The following is a 19,263-nucleotide window of genomic DNA, read 5'->3' as shown; positions in this document are numbered from 1 at the left end:
GCAATGGCTATTTCTCAAGCTCCAACAGCTTCCTCTGTAACACCCCTCTCCCTGCCCCCCGCCCAGTCTAGAGGTGGCGGTGGCTTCCTGCTGCCCTTAATCTCTTGGCTGTTTCACCCACTGTCTCCTTTTTAGTTCTTGGTTCTTCCATCATGTTTATAGGCAGTTCACTGCATTATTAAGTCCTTCTTTTATAAAGACTTTAAGTGGTTTCTGTCTTCTTTTTTTGACCTTAGACAGACACAAGAGTATTAGATAAACTTCTCTTCAAAAGACTCTCCCTGATATTAGACATGACCTTAGAAAGCTATGTAGCTGAGTTCTTTTCCTTAAAGGGGAAGTGTAGCTTGTTACCTACATGCAGGGCTACATAATAGCATTTTCACAACTCTGTACCTGTCCTTCATCCATTCATCCACCCATCTGCACGTCTATCATTGAAAGTCTACCATGTTCCATGCTGAGCTAAGTGCAGGGCACACACAGCTTAACTAGATCCTCAGTGGGTCAGGCCAAGGGATTCCAAGCAGACCACACTCCGTCAGGTATCTGAAGGGCAGTGTGCACCCACTGGGAAACCAGGAGGGACAGGGTGAATTAGGTGCCCAGTCATAGTATATGCACAGAATCAACCAAAGAGCTTCTTGTCCTTTCCACTTCCTACGCCCATCTCATTACTAAACTAAGGTGACAAAAAGGGGGCAGGCTGGGCAGGAAATAGAACCACTCCATAGATAGAGCTCCATGGCTTGCAATTGTCCTCTGCCCAAGGGGAACAGCTGGCAAGTGACAAACTCTGCAGGGACTAGTCTTTTCACGGTATCCCCACCCCTCCAGTGGCTTCACTCTAAGTCACAGTATCTTGGAGAGAAGGAAACCCCAGTTTTCTTTCCTTCCTCTTCAAGATGCCCCCAACCCCTGACCCTCCGTCAGGAATACATTCACCAAGTAGCTCCTCTGAACTGTCAAATAAGGGGTAGCTAGTCACAGGATTGATAAGAGACCAGAAAAGTAGTGCAGTCACCCATACTGTCCTCAAAGAATGCATTCCCAAACCCCCAGTGGATGTCTCAAACTGTGGAGGGTACTGAGTCCTATATATACTGTGATTTTTTTCCTCTACAAACAAATCTCTGAAAATGTTAATATATAAAGTAGGCACAGTAAGAGAACAACAATAAAAACTAATAAGATAGAAAAATTACAGCAGTATACCATAATAAAATGGCTAGTATCACTATTCTTGCCCTTTGGAACCATTATTAAATAAAGTAAGGGTTAATTGGAGACAAACGTATGATACTGCAATAGATGTTCTGAGAGATGAAACAGCTAGTAGGGGGTAGTGTATACAGCGAGGATACACTGGACAAGGGATGATTTGCATCACAAGTGGAACAAAGAAGGGTAGTGAGAAATTTCACTGTGCTCCTCAGAATGGTGCACAGTTTATAAATTAATCATTATTAATTGTTTCTGGGATTTTCCATTTAATATTTTCAGATTGTTGATCTTTGGTAACAGAAACGCTGGAAAGCAAAACTGTGGTTAGGGAGACTACTGCACTATTTCACAAACATGCTGTACCAAGTGGGGTGCGGCTGCCATGTCTGTAACATAGAGAAAAGGGGCTGCACATGTGGCTAGTGGGAGGAGTTCCAGATTCTGGGGAGAGTCTTAAACAAGACTCTTCAGCCTCAGTTTCCTATGAAAGGCAATTAGAGCCCAACCCAAGACCCTGCAAAGGTGTTTGGAAAACGGCAAATATCCATTTCCATCCCATCACAAACATGCCATAGTAAATGTATTCCAAGCATAACCCACTCCCAAGTCAGTTTGGGAGACAAAAATAAATTATAAAACAGAACTTAAGTTTCACTTTTTGTACACAAAACTTTACACAAAAATTATGATTTTTAAAAACCATATACATGAATAAAGGCAAATAAAAGGGGAAATTCAACAACAATGGCTACCATTTACCTCGGCTTTATTAGGTGTTGGGCAGTCTCCTAAGCCTTTCAAGAACACTGACTTATTTAAATCACACAGCAACTCTGAGGTAGGCGATATCGTCATCATTCCCATTTCACAGGTGAGGATCTGAGACACAGAAAGGCTAAATTACTCCCTGGGTCACAAGCTAGCGACTGGTAAACTGAAGGTGGACCTGGGGCACAGTGCAATGTCACCAAAACTCCTGGAGGCCATGGGTAAACCCGATAGGTCTGCTTCATGGGAGGTGTCAAGAAATGACTTCACCTTTGATTGAAGTCACAATTTTACTGCAGAGTCGGTGCCTTTAGACCGGCTATCTCAAAGGTGGTTCTTTGCCTCCTTTTTCACTTTTACTTTCTCTGAGCAAAGGTCGTTTGGTACATCAACTGAGGCGATTAGGGTAATGATACCTGCAAAACAGCGAGCTTCCCTCTCTTTTTGACATTGCTCTTACCCCAGAGCTTCTGCGTAAAACTAGCGTGTTGACTTAAAGAGATTATTTTGATATTATTTTAAAGAACTCCTGTAGGAAATGATCACGTCCCAGGGAGGCTAAACCAGAAGATCGCGGCAACTGTAGAAAAGTAATGTGTCTGCGAAACAGTAGCAGGGATTTCAAAAAACTCTCTTTCCCCCGAGGCTGTAATTTGACTGCTCTCCCTGGCACCGCTCCAGAGACGGGGCCAAGCGCTTAATCGCCCTTTCTCTTTCGCGTCCCCCTCTTCGCCCCACCTTGCCGGCCCGCAGCGCGCAGGGGAGGCGGGACGACCCGCGGCTCGCGGCCGGCGGAGGAGCGGCGTCCGGGCGCGGGAGGGGCGGGCGGACCGGCCGAGGAAGAGGAAGTCGGGGCCGCGCGGCGCTGCAGGGCGCTCGGCCGCCCGAGCCGGGGCAGCGCAGCGCACTGCCGCCCAGCCCGCGCCTCCCCACCGACCTGCGAGCGCCGCGCCAGCGCCCGGGAGCCGCCCTCTCGGTAAGCGCCGGCTGGGACTCCTCCGGAGATGGAGCGGGGGACCCAGGGGCGTCGGCCGCGCCCCAGATCTGCAGGTGGGGGCGGGCGGGGCGTGGTGGCCGCTCCGCGGGCCCCTGCGCGCCCCTGGGCAGGGACAGAGGGTGTTGGGGAGCGCCGCGCCGCCGGGAGGTCAGGGTCTGGCCGGGGTGCTGGCCGCCGCCCCGGGAGCCCCGAGCCCCGTTTCTCCGCCACGGCGCAGCCTGGATCTGCGCGGCCGGGCGCTGGCGTGCCTCGCCGCAACCACCGCGCAGCGACCTTTGCTGCTGCGAAGAGTTTGCGTGCAAGCAGGAGTCGCCTGCGCCCCGGTTCCGACGGAACAGAGCGCAAACGGGACCCCACGGCCAGCCACCCTCGCCCCACTCCTCAGCGGCGGTCCCGGCGCCCCGCAGGAGCGGGTGACCCGCGGTGGGAGTTGGCGGCCGGGGAGCTGCGGCGCGGTGGCCTGGAGGAGCCGCGCCTCTGCAGAAACTCGTGCTGGCTCCGCAAATAAGCATTTTTAGGCGGTGGGGTAGGGGAGTTGAGAGCCTGCGGCTCGTCCGCCACGGGGATCAACGGTCACATCTGGTGGGCTGTGACTTTGCCGACCGTCCTGGCCCCGGACGACAGCCGGACCTGCGGGCGATGCCCGAGCCCGCCCCCTCTTTGTGTCCGCCCTGGTCTTTTGCTTAAGCCAGAAGTTTTAGGACGCTCGAATGGAGAAAAAGGTCGTTAAGCCGTTCGGTTTCACTCCGCTTATGGGAAACAATGAGGTAGACAATTTCTTTTCATGTGTTGGTAGAGTCTATTTGGAAAGCCGGTGTTTCATTAAGTTCTGGTCCTTAGCGCTCCCTTTGTACCGCCCTCAGGTGGCCGAGGCTACTGCGCATATTTCTGAAGTCCTGGAATGTGTGTCCCGTGAAAAGCTGTTTGGTCAGGCATTGCTCTCAGAAGACGAGGGCGATCTCCCAGGGAGAGTTGGTTTGGGGATTTTGGACGGATTGGATACAGAAATTGTGCTTTGTAGTTAAACCAGGAGACGACCAGAATGTTAACTCTGGGTTAAAATTGTCATTTACCAGAATTCCAGGTCTAGATAGATCGCATAATACAGCAAAAATAGTTATCGGGTGGTAAAATTAGCTCGTTCTGGTTTGTAGTTTCTGCAGTTGACATACGTGTAAGAAATTTATAGATTTTGGATTTTTATTAAAGTGCTGTAAAATGTTTCCAAGTCTATCATGTCAAGGAATCAAAAACTCCATTCTAACTTTGGCTTCCTCTTTGAGTATAAACCAGATAGTTTCTAAAGTTTCATGCACATTCCCCACCTCCCCCTGTAGTATTTATTTGTTCTACAGTATTTAAGATTTCCATACAAAAGTAATGAATTGATGTTTGACCCTTAACATTTTTGAGTAGGGCCTCCCAATTCCTGGCCCGAATTTTTGTCCCCGGTCCAAGACACTAGAACACCTGAAGAAATTTTCTTCCGCAGAGTTTTCCGACCTCCCTGCTTGGTACTCAAATGGGTTAACAGGATTTACCACTTGACCTTCCCACTGTCCCTTTCTCTTGTGTACCAGTTCCCCAAAGCTCTTGGCTAAAGAGCAGAGCAAAGTGAGAATCGAACTGCTGTCTCACAGTCAAATCCATGCCCAGATGATGCTTTTCCCTGGTAGAATTTTCTTATCTCCATCTTCCTCATGGGCAATCAGTTCCTTTAGGTGCCTATAATGTAGATGATTGATACTGAATCCAGGTTTAAACATTTCCATGGGTGATTTAAGCAGTAATTCAAAGAGGCTAGATGATCACATTTTAATTAATAGAAAATGGCAACATAATTTTTTCAAAACCAAGCATCAGCAGTACTGTTGTGTTTTCCCGCTCGAGGGTATCATTTGTTTTAATGATTGAATTCAGCTTTCGCGGTTTACAGTCTGACATGTACATATGGGAAATGCTGAGTAGCCCTAAATCTTTGGAACCCTTAGTAAACTAAAAGCAATTCCTGAATCGATACTCTGATTCTTTATGCCACAATCCACTTTTTGTGCCCCCCCCCCCACTTTTCATTGCTGGTAGTTGGACTTTCAAACTATTGTCATCTTTTAAGCCCCTTGCAGGGATAATTAGATCCCTGGACTATAAAAGCTAGAGGGCTTTGGATGATGTAGCCTAGATTCTTACATCTTAAAGATTCAGCAAGCATGGGTGGTTAAGAACAAGTGTTCTGAGATTAGCCCACCTGCATGTGAAGCTTGCCTTGGCATCTCATTAGCTCTGGCACCTTGACTCCCCTAAGGGAACTAGTTAGACACGGATTATTTTATAATTAAGGAAAGTAACAATCAAAGTCAATGGCTCTCTGGATATTCTCACCTGTCCTTATTTCTTCTTCTGTAAATTTTACAAAGAATGGCCTTTACCTCTAGCCTTATGCTGAAGATTAAATGAAATAATCCATATTAAAGTATTTGGCACATGTGGTGTGCTTTGAAGATGATTGTTTTTGATAAAGCAAAGCCCAGGAGGGAGAGATTTTGCTGAAGGTTACACATACTCTAGGTTGGCAGAGCCAGGATTGAACTCAGGTTCATGTCTCTTTCCCCTAAAGTGCACTCCCTCAAAGTTGCAGTTGCACGAAGACATGTTTTTGATGAAACGCAATGGTTCACTCTTTCAGAAACAAACAAACAAACAAACAAAATCACTTGTCTCTTTTGACTTAGGGAAACTGTGGCTTCTAATACGAAATGTTCACCTAGTCAGGCAAGGACAGGAATGGAAACACTTTCTAGACAAAGACTCTAAATAACCTCATGCTTGTGTGGCAGACAGCTCAGATATTAATATTTCATCCCAGGCCTGCATCAGTCTTGCTTGGTGAAATGAAAAGCTGACCCCAATCCATCCAGCCATTCAGAGCCAGGGGCATCTGTGCCAAGTAGAACTCACTGGTTGAGGAGCCAGCTCCAAGTGATTAAGAGCTGACTGCATATTATTCAGCTTTGTACTGCCCATGCTGATGAACAGATGTTTCAGCAAGAAAGAGAAAATATATATGACTAATCTATGGTCCCAGCAGAGGACCCAGGTTGGTTACAGTACAACTGGGCCATAGGGCACCTGGATGCTAGTGGCTTGTGAAGTATTCCTGGGTGATCCAATGCCAGTGATTAGGAGTCAGCTGGGTATCTAGAAGTTTCCATGTTTGAGTCTGAGTATCTTTTCAATCTATATACATAAGGTTACCAGAAGATTTTTTTCCAAGGAGAGGTGGGCCAAGTTAAAATTTCTAAATCTGTACATCTTCCTTTGGTAAGTATAGGCAGCCCTTTATATCTGTGGGTTCTGCATCCCCATACACAACCAACTGTGGATTGAAAATATGTGAAAAAGGAAATTGTTCCTGTACTCAACCTGTAGAGACTTTTTCTTGTCATTATTTTCTAGATGATACAGTATAACTAATTACTAAGCATCTACATCACATTAGGTATTATAGTAATCTAGATATGGTTTAAAGTATATGGGAAGATGCACATAAGTTGTATACCATTTCATATAAGGGACTTGACATCCATAGATCGTGGTATCCTCAGGAGTCTTGGAATCAGTCCCCCCCACAGATACTGAGTGACAACTACATTGAATTAGTCTTTGATGGAAAGCTAAAGCCTGCTCAATTCATACATCCATAGCCCCTTTTCCCTCCCTCCCCACATAATCCTAGAAGAAAGACAACTCGAAGAGTGTTAATGTCAGGCTAAATTAAAAAAAAAAAAAAATTCCAACTACGCCCACTTGTAATAACCTGATGGGAGTAGAGTCAGGGTTTTCACTGGGCCTTTAATTAAGAAAGTTGTTTTGGTATGCTTTAATAACCAGGGTGCTGCGGAGTCTACCCAAACCTTTTATCACCAGCACCGAGGTCAAACCATTCCTGCATTTGGCCAAAAGCAAGGGAGCCCTTTGGTGTGTGAGAAGGACAGCTTTTTAAAATGTCAAAGAAAAGCAAGGTTTCAATGAGTGTGGGTCCTTTTGAGACCTCAAGCTTTAGAATCCTCAAAAGAGAAATCATTGAATCTACAAATCATCATACGATCAAATTAGCCATAAGTATTTGAATTCATAAGTAGCTCTCATTCTCCATGTGTCTGGTCACTCTGGGTACAACTTAAGTAGCTGGTGACAGAGCAGACATGGAAGAGGACCAGAGGGGGAAGTCCTGGATCCAGAGGAGGCAAACCTTTTCCTGTGAAAATTCAGATTATGAGTATTTTAGTTTTTGTGCCACATAGAGGTCTCTGCAGCATACTCTGTTTTGGGAGAGTTTTGTATGTAACCCTTTAAAAATATAAAAAACAGCCTTTGCCATTGGCCATTCAAAAACAGGTTGCAACTGTTCTAGGTGACCATCCTTCAGAGAGACCTAAAATGAGAAAACCTGAGTTGGCTCTACACACACTGACATAATCAAGATCTCCTTTGTCTTTTCTCAGTCACGCTGTGACTCTACACTGGGGTTGAAGTTTCTGTTGGACACAGCAATCTGCTCACATAGGAACGGCTGTGCCACCTTTCAGCTTTCTACCTGCGGCTGAACAGGGGGAAACTCTGTTGGGTAGGAATGAAAGCCACTTTGAAACTTATCACTGGTGACTACATATGGAATGAGGACCAAGCCCTGAGTATGATGCCCCAGGTCCTTGAACCTGCTCTTCTCCTAGCATCCTCTGCATCCCTCCTAGTCAACAGGCCTCTCAAAGCTACAGGTGGCTGTGCTGTCTCTCATCTATGCTGGGTCTTTCCCTGCAAATCTTGAAAACCTGTCTCCTCCTGAAGCCCTTGCTCATTTTATTGGAGAGATTTGCAGGCCCTTCCATCCTTATGCTGGCACGGGAGCATCTAAATGAAGCACTCCCAAGTCCAGAGGACTGTGATTTTCTGCTGACAGATATTCACTTTCAAGGGTATAATAGTCCTGGATTCTCTACCCGTCTGCTACAAGTTCCATCTTAAAGTAGATAATAAGAATGACTTCGTAATTCTTATGTTCCTCTGTGAAGCATTTCATTCAGGGTCTGACATATAGTAATTGCTCAATGAATGATAAATTTTATTCATTCCAGAACTATTTATTAAGAACCTACTATGCCTTGAACAGTGCATGACCAATACAAGAAAGATGGTCTCCATAGAGATGTGACAAATGAGATGGGAGAATCAGAGTGACAGATGGTTTGCCTTCAACTGGTGGTCCAGAGATCCTTGGGAGAAGGCAACATTTGCACTGAGACCTTAAAGATACACGTGAGATCCTGTTGTTTCACCAGCTCTAAGATAACCCAGGGCCTGTGCCTGCCAGGCAAATGCTCTACCACTGAGCTACACCTCCACCCCAAATACATCATTTTTAAATTACCACTGAAGAAAAGAAATGCTGTCAATAATATTGATGTGGTATACTGTAGGATGAATTCATAAGTTGTAGAAAATGTGCATCTTAGCATCAATGAAGTGTATTCTTATTTGTGCTCAAAAAATATTCACTGAATATCCATGGAGCGTTACTCTATGCTTACAAGATCCTGCTACAATGCTTTTGCATTGTAACTGAGCTTCTTTCCTCTGTTTCTTAGCTTGGATGTTGTCTTGGACCTGGCAAAGAGTGAAATATTAATATAGTAAATAAAAGTATTTGCAAGACACTTCTGATGTACTTTAAAAACAGTTTAAAACATTCACTTTGGTCTGACCAAAGGTTATCAGTGAATGCTGTTTGAGTGAACTTGACCTCACACATAACTTGTGTAGGGTGATGTGGAGCAGCTGTTGCAGTTGGTAATTCCTTTTGGCAGCTGTCTGCAGAGATGTGCGAATCCTTCATGCACATAAATGCCTTTAGAGAGCAGGGAAGGCGTCAGCTCCAGGCTTACTTCCTTCTGGTTTCTAGATTTAATTTAGCATAACGACTCCTTCGCTCCTCCCTATCCCAGGGGGCTAAACATCCCTCTGACTGAGTAGGTCCCTTCTGACAATGAAATGGAAGAGGCTCCGTTTCCACCCAGCCGCCTCCCCTGCTCTGGCAGGTCTCGGGGTTTTCACACTCTAGGATGACTTCCCTTCCGGTTGTGCCCCCACCCGCCTGCCTGGCAAACATTCGCTCTCTGACCACCCTCTAAACCCTCAGTCCTCCTCCAGACCTTTTTCTGCCCTGGGTTTGGAGCCTCTTGCCTCTTTATCAGCCTTGCCCTTTCTGTCCTTTAACCCCTCGTTTTCTAGGTGACTCGATGAGCGTTTCAACAGTGCTGGGCTATTTCTAGCTGGAATCAAGTGGACCCTTGTGCTGTTTTGATTTTCACTTCAACATGTCACTCAAGTCCCTAGCCCTTGGTGGCACTCTGGCTTTCTACACCTGGTGATCCCTTCTGTCCTTCCTTCTGCCCTCCTGGAATCTGTCCTTTTGGGGCACTCGTCGGTTTCTCCCACCCTCTCCCAACTCTGATACTAAAGCCAGAGCAAAATCTGGTCAGCCAAGGAGGAAGCGGAGTGCGGACCTCTTCCCTTCCCAAGCCACCTCCTCCGCCCTCTGCATGTTACTGAAGGTCCTCATGTTTTAAGAGGACAGCAGATCAGACACCAAATCCAGCTGAAATATCAGTCTCCAGTAGATGCAAAGGAGAAGTCATTTGTAGGCATTCCAGGGAAGCATGTTATCCATGGTCCAGCCGTAGTCACCATGACTTAAGGCTGTTTCTGACCTGAGATGAGAGAGCTGGCTGCACTGGAGGGGGAGTGGTGAAGAGGCGAGGCTGCCAAGAGGAGGGAAGGGGCTGATCTTCAGCCATCAGGGCTCAGTTCCCCTGGCCGGGTGATTACAGACAGTCCTCGAAGCCCGACATCTGGGCTTCTCTGATGTGCTTCGAGAGAGGAAAACTGTAATCTGAAGCATAAATATACGATCCTGTGTTTGTTCCCTTGAACCAAGTAAACCTGTTATTAGTTTAAGTATCTGTGTTGTGCTGGTCTGAAATAGCTTATGGTTTAAATATTCAGGTGGCTCCCACTTTTTAAAATTTGAAACTACTAAGCACCTAAGTGTTGAAGTGTAAGAATCAGAATCAAGACTTTAGGATTACTAAGTAGATGGCAGAGGAGGAAATTAGAGGAGGCGTTGGCTTTAGAAGTTCATTTTGAAAAAGAGAAGCCTTCCCTTGCATTACATTATGCCTTTCCCAGCATCTAGGAGAGTGTTTAGGGAGTTGTTTGATAAGAAATAATGAGGGTGGGGCTGGGAGGGTAATGAGCCGGCCTGGGAACAGATGGAGGTTGGGTAATGGGCGCATGGAGGGGCTGATTGCTATTGGCCATACCAAGGAAAGTGCTTTGGGAAATGTTTGGAAACTTTTTGGAACATAGTTGTGGAGGAAAGTCTTGGTGGTCTGGGCTTTTTTCCACTTTTCTTCACTGTCTATATAAGATAAATGATACTGCCCCCTCCCCTTTTTTTTCCTTTAGTAATTGTTAGATTCAACTCTGTAGATATCTGACCTCATAATAAATACAGAAGAGAAAATAACATGAAAATAATGATTCTGTGGCACACAGAGTCCTCAAGGTCTACAGGCTGCCTCATCACCATGAAGCATTACCCTTAGCAGCTTCCAATCCAGGTGACATCTGAAAAGAGTCGTTAATATGATACACTCTTACTTTCTGTTTCTTTTTAGAACTTATCTGAAATGCAAGCAAATATTATAAAGTTCTAAGAATTGAGTTACAATGTGTTCCCTAATAGCTGTGACTTTCCAAATCCAGAATGCCCCTGAGGAACAAAAGGAGACTTATTTTGCTCTGTGGTCTGTCATGTGTTGAGATGCAGGGCCATCCAATCCGGTAGTATAGGTTAAGAAATTTCTAAATAGGAAGATAATCAATATTTGTTTCTAGTGCCTTCTAGAAATAAAGAAGAAAGTGTAATTCTATGCTAGCTAAAGTATAACTAGCAATATTCTAAAACTCTCCTTGGTTTTAGGGTACTAACATATGCAGAAAACAGTTGGCAAATGTTCAGAAACTATAGACCATACTCATTAATGAGAAAACTTCTGATACTCCATTATGCATACTATATATGTAACAATCAAATCTAACATTTTCTTGCTTTCTTTGCTTATTTATGGTATCAAATGTTGTTCTTGAGACATTAATTATGAAAAAAATGGTGTGCCTGGGAAAGATGTTTATTTTTCTAAGGTCTAAAGACTCAGGGTTGAAATATGGAAATCATTTGGAATTATACTGTCATTTGGGAACTACTTAAAACTGCCTTCTAAATGAGGATAAAACTATTATAAAGATGTTATGAGGTTTAAATTCATAATATATGGATAACCCATAGTACTAATTAACCCTTCATAAATAGTGTCTCTCATTGTATTTACTGAGTGTCCCACTTAAGTTTTATTCTGATAGATGTCCTTCCTCCTATCCTAGCTGGTTGGAACTATAAGGCAACAGTACAGTAACAGGGATAAAACATCTAGTATTGGAAGGAGGGCCGTCAGACTCCTAAGGCAAAAGTCACTGGAGGGAGCACATTTTTTATTTTTGTTTGTTTCACTGTAGTAGAGACCTAGTGTTCATCACACTCAGAAATTCGGATCAGAATTAGTTTATTCAACCAATGTACATTTTTTTAGTTTCTGAAGATAGTAATGATCAGGACAGACCAAATCTGGTGTGAAGGGGAAATTTGTAACAAGTGCTTTAAAGAAAATTGATCTGGGAAGTAGGTGGAGAGCACTGTATTTTCTTGGGTGTTCAGAAAGGCCTGCAGGAGTAGGTGTATTAGTCAGCTTTCCATCACTGTAACAAATACCTGAGATAATCAGCTTACAAAGAGGTTTATTTTGCTCACAGTTCTAGAGGTTCTAGTCTACCACTGGTTGATCCTGTTGCTTTTGGGCTGTGGTAAAGCAGCACATCATGGCAGGCACCTGTGACAGAGCATTCACCTAACCATAAGGCAGGGAGCAAAGAAACTGAGGGTGGTAGTGGGGTTCTCTTTGAGGGCAGGCCCCCAGTGACCTACAGACCTTTCTGAGGCCCCACCTCTGGAAGTTTCTACTACCTTCCAGTAGTGCCACGCTGAGGACTGAGCCTTTCACACGTGGGCCTTTGGGGGACATTCCAGATCCAAAATATAACAGGAGGTAACCTATGGAAAGTTTAAAAAAAGATCCAAGGGAAGAACGTTCTAGATAGTGGACAAAGTAAATATGGAAGACCCTAGAAAGAAATGAGCTCCGTGAGTTCCGGGAGGAAGGCAGGGGTGAGGAGGGCAGGGGCTGGGCTGCATAGGTCTCCATGAAGTCAGGGGTCTTTGCCTTGGCTCCACGTGGGATGCCGAGCAAGGGAGTGGCAGCACTGTCTAAGTAATACCCAATCGTCACTCTGGCTGCTGCGCAAGGAAATGCAGTGGAACCTTCTGGAAACAGCTTTGCACTGAGGGAGGGTGGGAGCAAAGGAGGTGGTGAACAGTGGGTTGATGCAGAACTGAATGTCAGTGAAGCTGGAGAAGAAGGAATTTGGTGGGAGGAGTAGGGTGGCCACTGTGATTTCGCCCTGCCTGCTTGCCTGTCTCCATCTTTCACTTCTGTGGCCCTCTGTCCTTTGGCTTCCCTGAGCAAAGTAAATGAAGTAGCATGTGGCTTGCGAGATGCTGTCTGTGGACCCATGGCGGGTAAGCTCATCCCGCCCCCAGCCATGTGTCCTTTCAGGTCCAGGGCATGTCACCTCTAAGCCAGCACTTACAATGTGACAGATTAATTAATATATTTTTGGTTGTGCAAGGTATTGAACCCAGGGCCTCACTTGGTCTAGACAAGTGCTCAGCCACTGAGCGACCTCCCTAGCCCACAATGTGATGTTTCTGATGTCCATTTACTTATCTGTCTTCCCCCACTAAGACTGTGACCTCCCGGAGAGCAAATCTGAGCAAAGTAACTTCTTCCCACTGGTTGAAATTAGCTTTAAGAAACCTAAGCGAAAAAAAAAGAAAAGAAAGAAAATCTCAAATGAGTCAAGGAATAGAAATTTTGAGTACACAGGTAAATATTTAAATAAAAAAGAGGAAGACAGGAAGAGGGGAAGGGGAAGGAGGAAAAAGAGGTGATGGAAAGAAAGCCACTAGGGAAATCCCAAAGAGCTCCGAGTTAGCACTTCATAAAGCTTTCTTATGGAAAGTGGTTTTGCTCAAATGATTTTCTGCCCTGGGACCTGTAGCTCTCTTGGTTTACAAGTTTTATGGGTTCGTAGTAAATGCTCTATAAATATGCATGTTCGTTGCCTGTCTTTCACTCATTGTAAACTTTCACACTCAACAGGGATTGTGTTTCTTCTCAACTATAAGCAACTGTCAGAGAAAGTGGAGTGGTAAGAGGACTTTCTAACATTCCAGATCATTCCACTACCTCCCGTGCATTTCCAGGCAGGGTACCGACAATCTGAGTCTGTAAGCATGCCTTATCATGTGTGGGGAAGCATCTTAGTCCTTTGGCTGACTTGTAACTCCCTGGAACATGTAGATCATGCCCAATTCCTCCTTCTGTTCCCACTGGAGAGTCTGGTTACACCATTGACCTTAATTTCTGACTTGAATTTTGGTCCAGTTGTGTTTGCACTATCTAGTGGAATTCAGAGGTTTTGGGGTTTGATGTTAGTCTGAGTTCTGGATGAAAACCTTAGTGCTAAATTACCAGCCTACAAATGTGAATCTAATATTCTTATTGGAGAGAAAAAGAATATAGCTAAACCTCGTGGTACAGTGTGACTTGTTAATTCAGTTGATTAGCACCGATCTCTGAAGGACCCCTTCATATTAAAAGGGAATGGATTCTGGTAGCCTAGTTTTAGTTACTGTGCAGATTAGAAAATAATCCAATGACATTTCTGACTTAAATATTCTGGCTTAAATGTTCTGGCTCAAAAACTGAGACCCTATTGTGTTTCAAAATAAGTCCAGGGAAAGATGATGATGCAGGTTGGTCTAGCCTCCCACTCCTATTCAGGTTCCTCCTGGGCTTTATCTCTTTGGCTTTTGCACAATTGACTCAAAGTCACCCACCCAGAACTGGACTCATAATCTCTATTTCCAGACCTACCTCTAACTTCCTGGGGTTGTTTCCCCCCTCCTTTTCCAATTCTTAGTTACTAGTGCCACAATTCAATGGTCACAGCAAGCCATTTTCCTTCCCTTTCCTGCCGGGTCCTTAGTTAGCAATAACTTCTTAAATAGCCCTCCCACCATGCTCACTTATCATGCCCCCTCCCATCCTTTCAGACTCTTATCTCTTGCCTAGACTGTTAGCGCAATTGCTGAGCCAGCACTGATGGTCTATCAAGAGCCCAAATCTGATTGCTGAATGCATTTGAACAGAAGCCTCTTCTGCTGGCTTAATCCAAAGGAAAGTTTGACAGTGGAATTTAAGGCAGAGGTAAAAGTCCCAGTTAGAAGGTTTTCAGGGCTTCTCTGAGCACACCCCTTCAGGCCTCAGGTCCAGCCCATAGGCAAACCTGTAGGCTCTATCTCCAAGACATCTAGAAGCTCCAGCTTCTCTCTGTCTTCACTGGTCCGGACTGGTCCAGTCTACCATCTTCTCTCCCTGGGTTTTTTGAGTCCGTTCTTAACTGGTCCCTCTGCTTTTATCTTGCCCTCTCCTGTCCTCCACACAGCAGCAAAGTGGCCTTGTTGGTTTGTTAGTTACAGTCGTGTCCTCTGTGGTTTCCCATCTCCTTCAGAGTCAAAAGCGAAGTCTATGGAACAGCCTGGAGACCCTCCCCAGGCCAGCTGCTGCTCTGCTCTCACCTGGGCTGGTCTCCTGTCCAGCTACTTGTACAGGCCCCTTTCCATCGGCTCCCTGGCCTCCCTGTGGCCCTCGGGTGCTCCAAGCTCCAGCTTCACGCTGCTTCCAGGCCCTCTGTGCAACACGCTTACCCGGGTATCAGCCTTGTACCTTCTCTTCTTTCAGCTCCCTCTCCTGTTTCCCCTCATCAAGGAAGTCTGCCTGCCCCTGCTGTGTAAAACAGGGCCCCTCCTCCTGGCAAGCCACATCCTTCATACCCTACTTCACTTTCATGGGTAGCACTTATCAATACCCAAGGTAGGATGTTTATGGTGTGTCCTTCCACTTTTGAGCATTTGGGGTATTCCCAGTGCAGAGAGAAGCTTAAACTTTTGTTGACTAAATCCATGTCAGCGGTGCCTCCTCTTGCCTCTACATAAGATGGATTCTGGTATCTGAATCTGTTATGCCATGTTCTAGAACAGAGAGCTGCAGCCTAAGGTACGGGTGGGTAGGTGGGTAGGTGGGTGATGGTGCCAGTGGTGGTGACAGTGGCTGTGGAGATGGCAGGTAGGAGCAGAAGTAACAAAGAACCTCCCCTACGATTCCATTCTTGCCCTCACAGTTCCTGGGGAGGGCCACCTGGTCCTCTTGCCTACAGAGTCTGCTATCTGGTGCCATCGACGTTCCTCTTGGCTGAGCTTCCAAATCTGCCCTCCACTTCCCTCCACTGGGGTTGCCCTTCCACCCTCTGCCTAAATCTTCTCTTACCTTTCACTGTCCCAAACGCTCCTCTTCCACCAAAAGAGGCACTGTGGGAGACAGTTGGATATTTCAGCTCCAGAGCTAGACTGCCTGTATTCAACCGAGGTCCTACCACTGAAGAGTCCACATGACCTTGGTCAAGCTGTTCAGACCCATCTGCCCAGGAGTAGTATCTTACAGATGATGGAAAGGATACCAACTTCCTAGGGTTATCACGAGGATTAAATCCAGCCCTTCATTTTTTAGGGTGCTGGGGATTGAACCCAGAGCTTTGTGCTTGCAAGGCTACCAACTGGAACTATATGCCCAGCCCCAACCCTTCTTTAACAGCTTGCAGAGCCTAGTCCTAATCTATAGAACAAGGCAGGTAGACGTTAGCCATTGTTTTTATCAAAATTTCTTTAAAACACATCTTTTAAAAAACTGAAATTGTCCTCTTTCTTAGAAAAGCATGTGTGCTTTAGTTATTATTTTATTCCGTTACATATATACTAATTCCTTTTCCTAATGTATGTTATCCATTTTTCCACATCTTATATTTATATATGAAATAAATTGCACTCATGTACAAAGATTATATTTATCTACCCACATCTCATCTCCCTTCCCTGGTCTGATTGACACACCAGAAATTACTGTTTATTATCTTCCTAAGCTCCTCGAAGGGAGGAATTCATCTCTAATTAAGGAAATTTCCGAACAGGAATAAGTGTGGAAAATAATACGGTGAGCTCCCACATACCATCTTCCAGATTCAGCAATTTTAAATATTGTGCAGTTTTGTTTCATCTGTTTATCTATTTACACCTCTCCGCCAATTTGGAGTTTTCAAAGCAAATTCAGGATATGCTATTTTGCCCACAGATACCTCACTATGTATTTCTACCTGATAAAGGTACTTTTACTATAATTGCCACATGATCAACACACCCAGTGAACACTACAGAGTTCCTCATATCTGCTCTGAGCCTGTCCAGGTCAAGTGAAACCCTGTTCGAGCTGGAAATGTTTTATTTGCTTATTTTGTTCCCTGCCACATCCCAAGTACATAATAGGCACTGCGATATTTAAATGAATGAATGAGTGGGTTGTATTCTAAAAGTTTGTTCTCAGGCTGATTAAAGCCCACTTGACTCATAAGGTAGCTGAGGTGCAGCACTGTTTCATGTTTATAAGGACCAAAGAACAAACCCCAGTGTCTGACACTCGCCATCAGAGTTCCAGCAACTGACTCTCTTTAAATAGGAGGAGTCTGAAATCCGTCTCTCCTCCCCTTCTGAGCAGGGAATGCAGGTCCCGTGGGTCTTGTAGACTGCCTTTTGACTGTGGACCCTGCTACTTACTAAGTGTTCATTCTTCATCCTTAAAGTGGGAGATCATTACGACTACCGTGGATTGTTATGAACAGGTGATAGTAGGAGGAGAATTGTCACCCAGGGCTTCACCGTGAGCATCTGTTCAAAGGGCAAGCCAAGCCAGGTGCAGAGGTGCACACTATAATCCCAGTGACTTGGGAGGCTGAGGCAGGAGAATCTCAAGTTCAAAGCCAGCCTCAGCAACTTAGTGAGGCCCCTAAGCAACTCAGCAAGACCCTGTCTCTAAACAACACAAAAATGGACTGGGGATATGGCCCAGTGGTTAATCCCCAGTATGAAAAAAAAAAAAAAAAAAAAAAAAGGCTAACCTTTGTCGCTGGCAGAATCCAAGGCAGGAGGAAAGGCCCACAAGGGTTGGCTGGGGACAAGGCCCACCATGTGGCCTACAGGCTGCCTGGTCCCTGTATCCAGGCTCTCTCTTCCTCTCTGAGGTGGCCATAGAGGGTTTCCCACTTTTTTTTTATGGTCTACTGTGGACTGGAAAAAGCAGTATTGTAGTTTTACTTAGTTCAGGTCTATGCTGCCCTTCAGAGGATCGGCTTGAAGAGTTTTTACTACTGTTAAAGAGATTCTAAAAGGGCTTTTTGTGTGTGTGTGTGTACTAGGGATTGAACCCAGGGGTGCTTAGCCATTGAGCCACATCCTCAATCCTTCTATTTTTATTTTGAAATAGGGTCTCCCTCAGTTGGTTAAGGTCTCATTAAATTGCTGAGGCTGCCTTTCAACTTGTGATCCTCCTGCCTCAGCCTCCCAAGTGCTGGGATTACAGGTGTGCACCAGTGTGGCCAGCTAGTACGTTCTCTTTTGAGTATACAGTGATCAGTTTTTGAGTAATCAATTTTCACATGAAAATCACATTTTGTGCTGTCCTATAAATGTTTATTACCTTCAAACAGAGCTCCATGCCTAAAAACACCTGAGGGAACGACTGGATACACTTTGGATTCATATTTAAGTCAGATTGTTGTTAGCTAAGGTGGGCTCCTGCCTGCCTTTGAGGTCCCAGCTAGTCTTGTCAGTAACACATTATATTCAAGGTTTGCTTTTCTTCTCCATCATTCACCTAATACAAGGTGAATTTCATGATTTAAAGTAGTTACCCTGTATTTCCAGAACCATACTTTGGTCTGAGATGAATAAAACTTTGGGTGACCTGTAACCTCAACAAAGCTCAAGCCCCTCCCCCAACTGCAGGTTTCAGAGCATCGGTCCTAACTCTGGTAACTTTGTCACAGCATGTGCCCTTGAGCTGTTTCCCACACTACCTGTCTGCCCCTCAAGCCCCATAAGGTCAACCCAGACGTCTGGCTTCTCAATTGGACTCCCCCTGAGAGCTGGCATCTGCTGTTCTCCTCTGTGACAATCCCTTCATCTTTTGAAATCTCTGCAGTAGAAATCTTATGATATGCATTTGCTTAAATTTTCATAACAGAAGAATAACATGTAAATTCACGTAGGCTTGGATTTCTCCTGGGAAGAATCAAATCAAGGTGGGATTATAGCACAGAGCCAACTGTGAAGCAGAGAATTGAAATTGTAAACCAAGGCTAAGGAGAAGCCTGGCACCAGGAGAAGGAGGGCCTGGCAAGGGAGGGGTAGCCATGAGGCTCTGCCCCTGACTCCCTTTGCCCTGAGGTTCTATCTTGTACCAAGGTGTGGCAAAGGGGACTGACTCGTGTGGTGACAGCTAAGGCTGACTGTTTGCTGGTCAGGGAGGTTCAAAGCTTTGCATGTGGTTACTAATTTCATGCTCATGAGCACTTTAAATTTAGGAGCCTTTCCCACTTCAAAGATGAGGAAACTAAAACATGAAAAGTAGAAAACTTGTCCAAAGACACAGCGATGGGGACAGCTCCCAACACTGGCCAGATCTCATGATCTTAGTACACGTGGTGTTATGAGTTAGGACTGCAGGTGAGGGAAAACAAAACGGTGGCTTGAATAAAGAAATTATTGGGATTTTAATTGGAATTGCATTGAATCTGTATAGCACTTTTGGTAGTATGGCCATTTTGACAATATTAATTCTGCCTATGCAAGAACATGGGAGATCTTTCCATCTTCTAACGTTTTCTTTAATTTCTTTCTTTAGTGTTCTGTAGTTCTCATTGTAGAGGTCTTTCACCTCTTTTGTGAGATTGATTCCCAAGTATTTTATTTTTTTCGATGCTATTGTGAATGGGGTAGTTTTCCTAATTTCTCTTTCTGAAGATTCATCACTTATGTATAAAAATGCATTGGATTTATGAGCACTGATCTTGTAACCTGCTACTTTACTGAATTC

At 45.0% G+C, this 19,263-nt stretch overlaps 1 protein-coding gene across 1 annotated transcript in view; it reads left to right on the top strand.

Annotated features, from left to right (window-relative positions):
• Positions 1-2,797: 2,797 nt before the first annotated feature.
• The window catches only part of Plekhg1 (pleckstrin homology and RhoGEF domain containing G1), a 210,430-nt gene continuing 193,964 nt past the window's right edge, over positions 2,798-19,263 (top strand). The window contains exon 1 of the mRNA XM_047557962.1: positions 2,798-2,968. The gene's annotated coding sequence lies outside the window, so the exon portion shown is untranslated. The remainder of the gene's footprint in view (positions 2,969-19,263) is intronic.

The sequence above is a fragment of the Sciurus carolinensis genome, chromosome 7, assembly GCF_902686445.1.
Source record: "Sciurus carolinensis chromosome 7, mSciCar1.2, whole genome shotgun sequence".
Lineage (NCBI taxonomy): Eukaryota > Metazoa > Chordata > Mammalia > Rodentia > Sciuridae > Sciurus > Sciurus carolinensis.
Note: the sequence above shows the minus strand (reverse complement) of the source record. Positions and strands in the feature narration are given on the sequence as shown.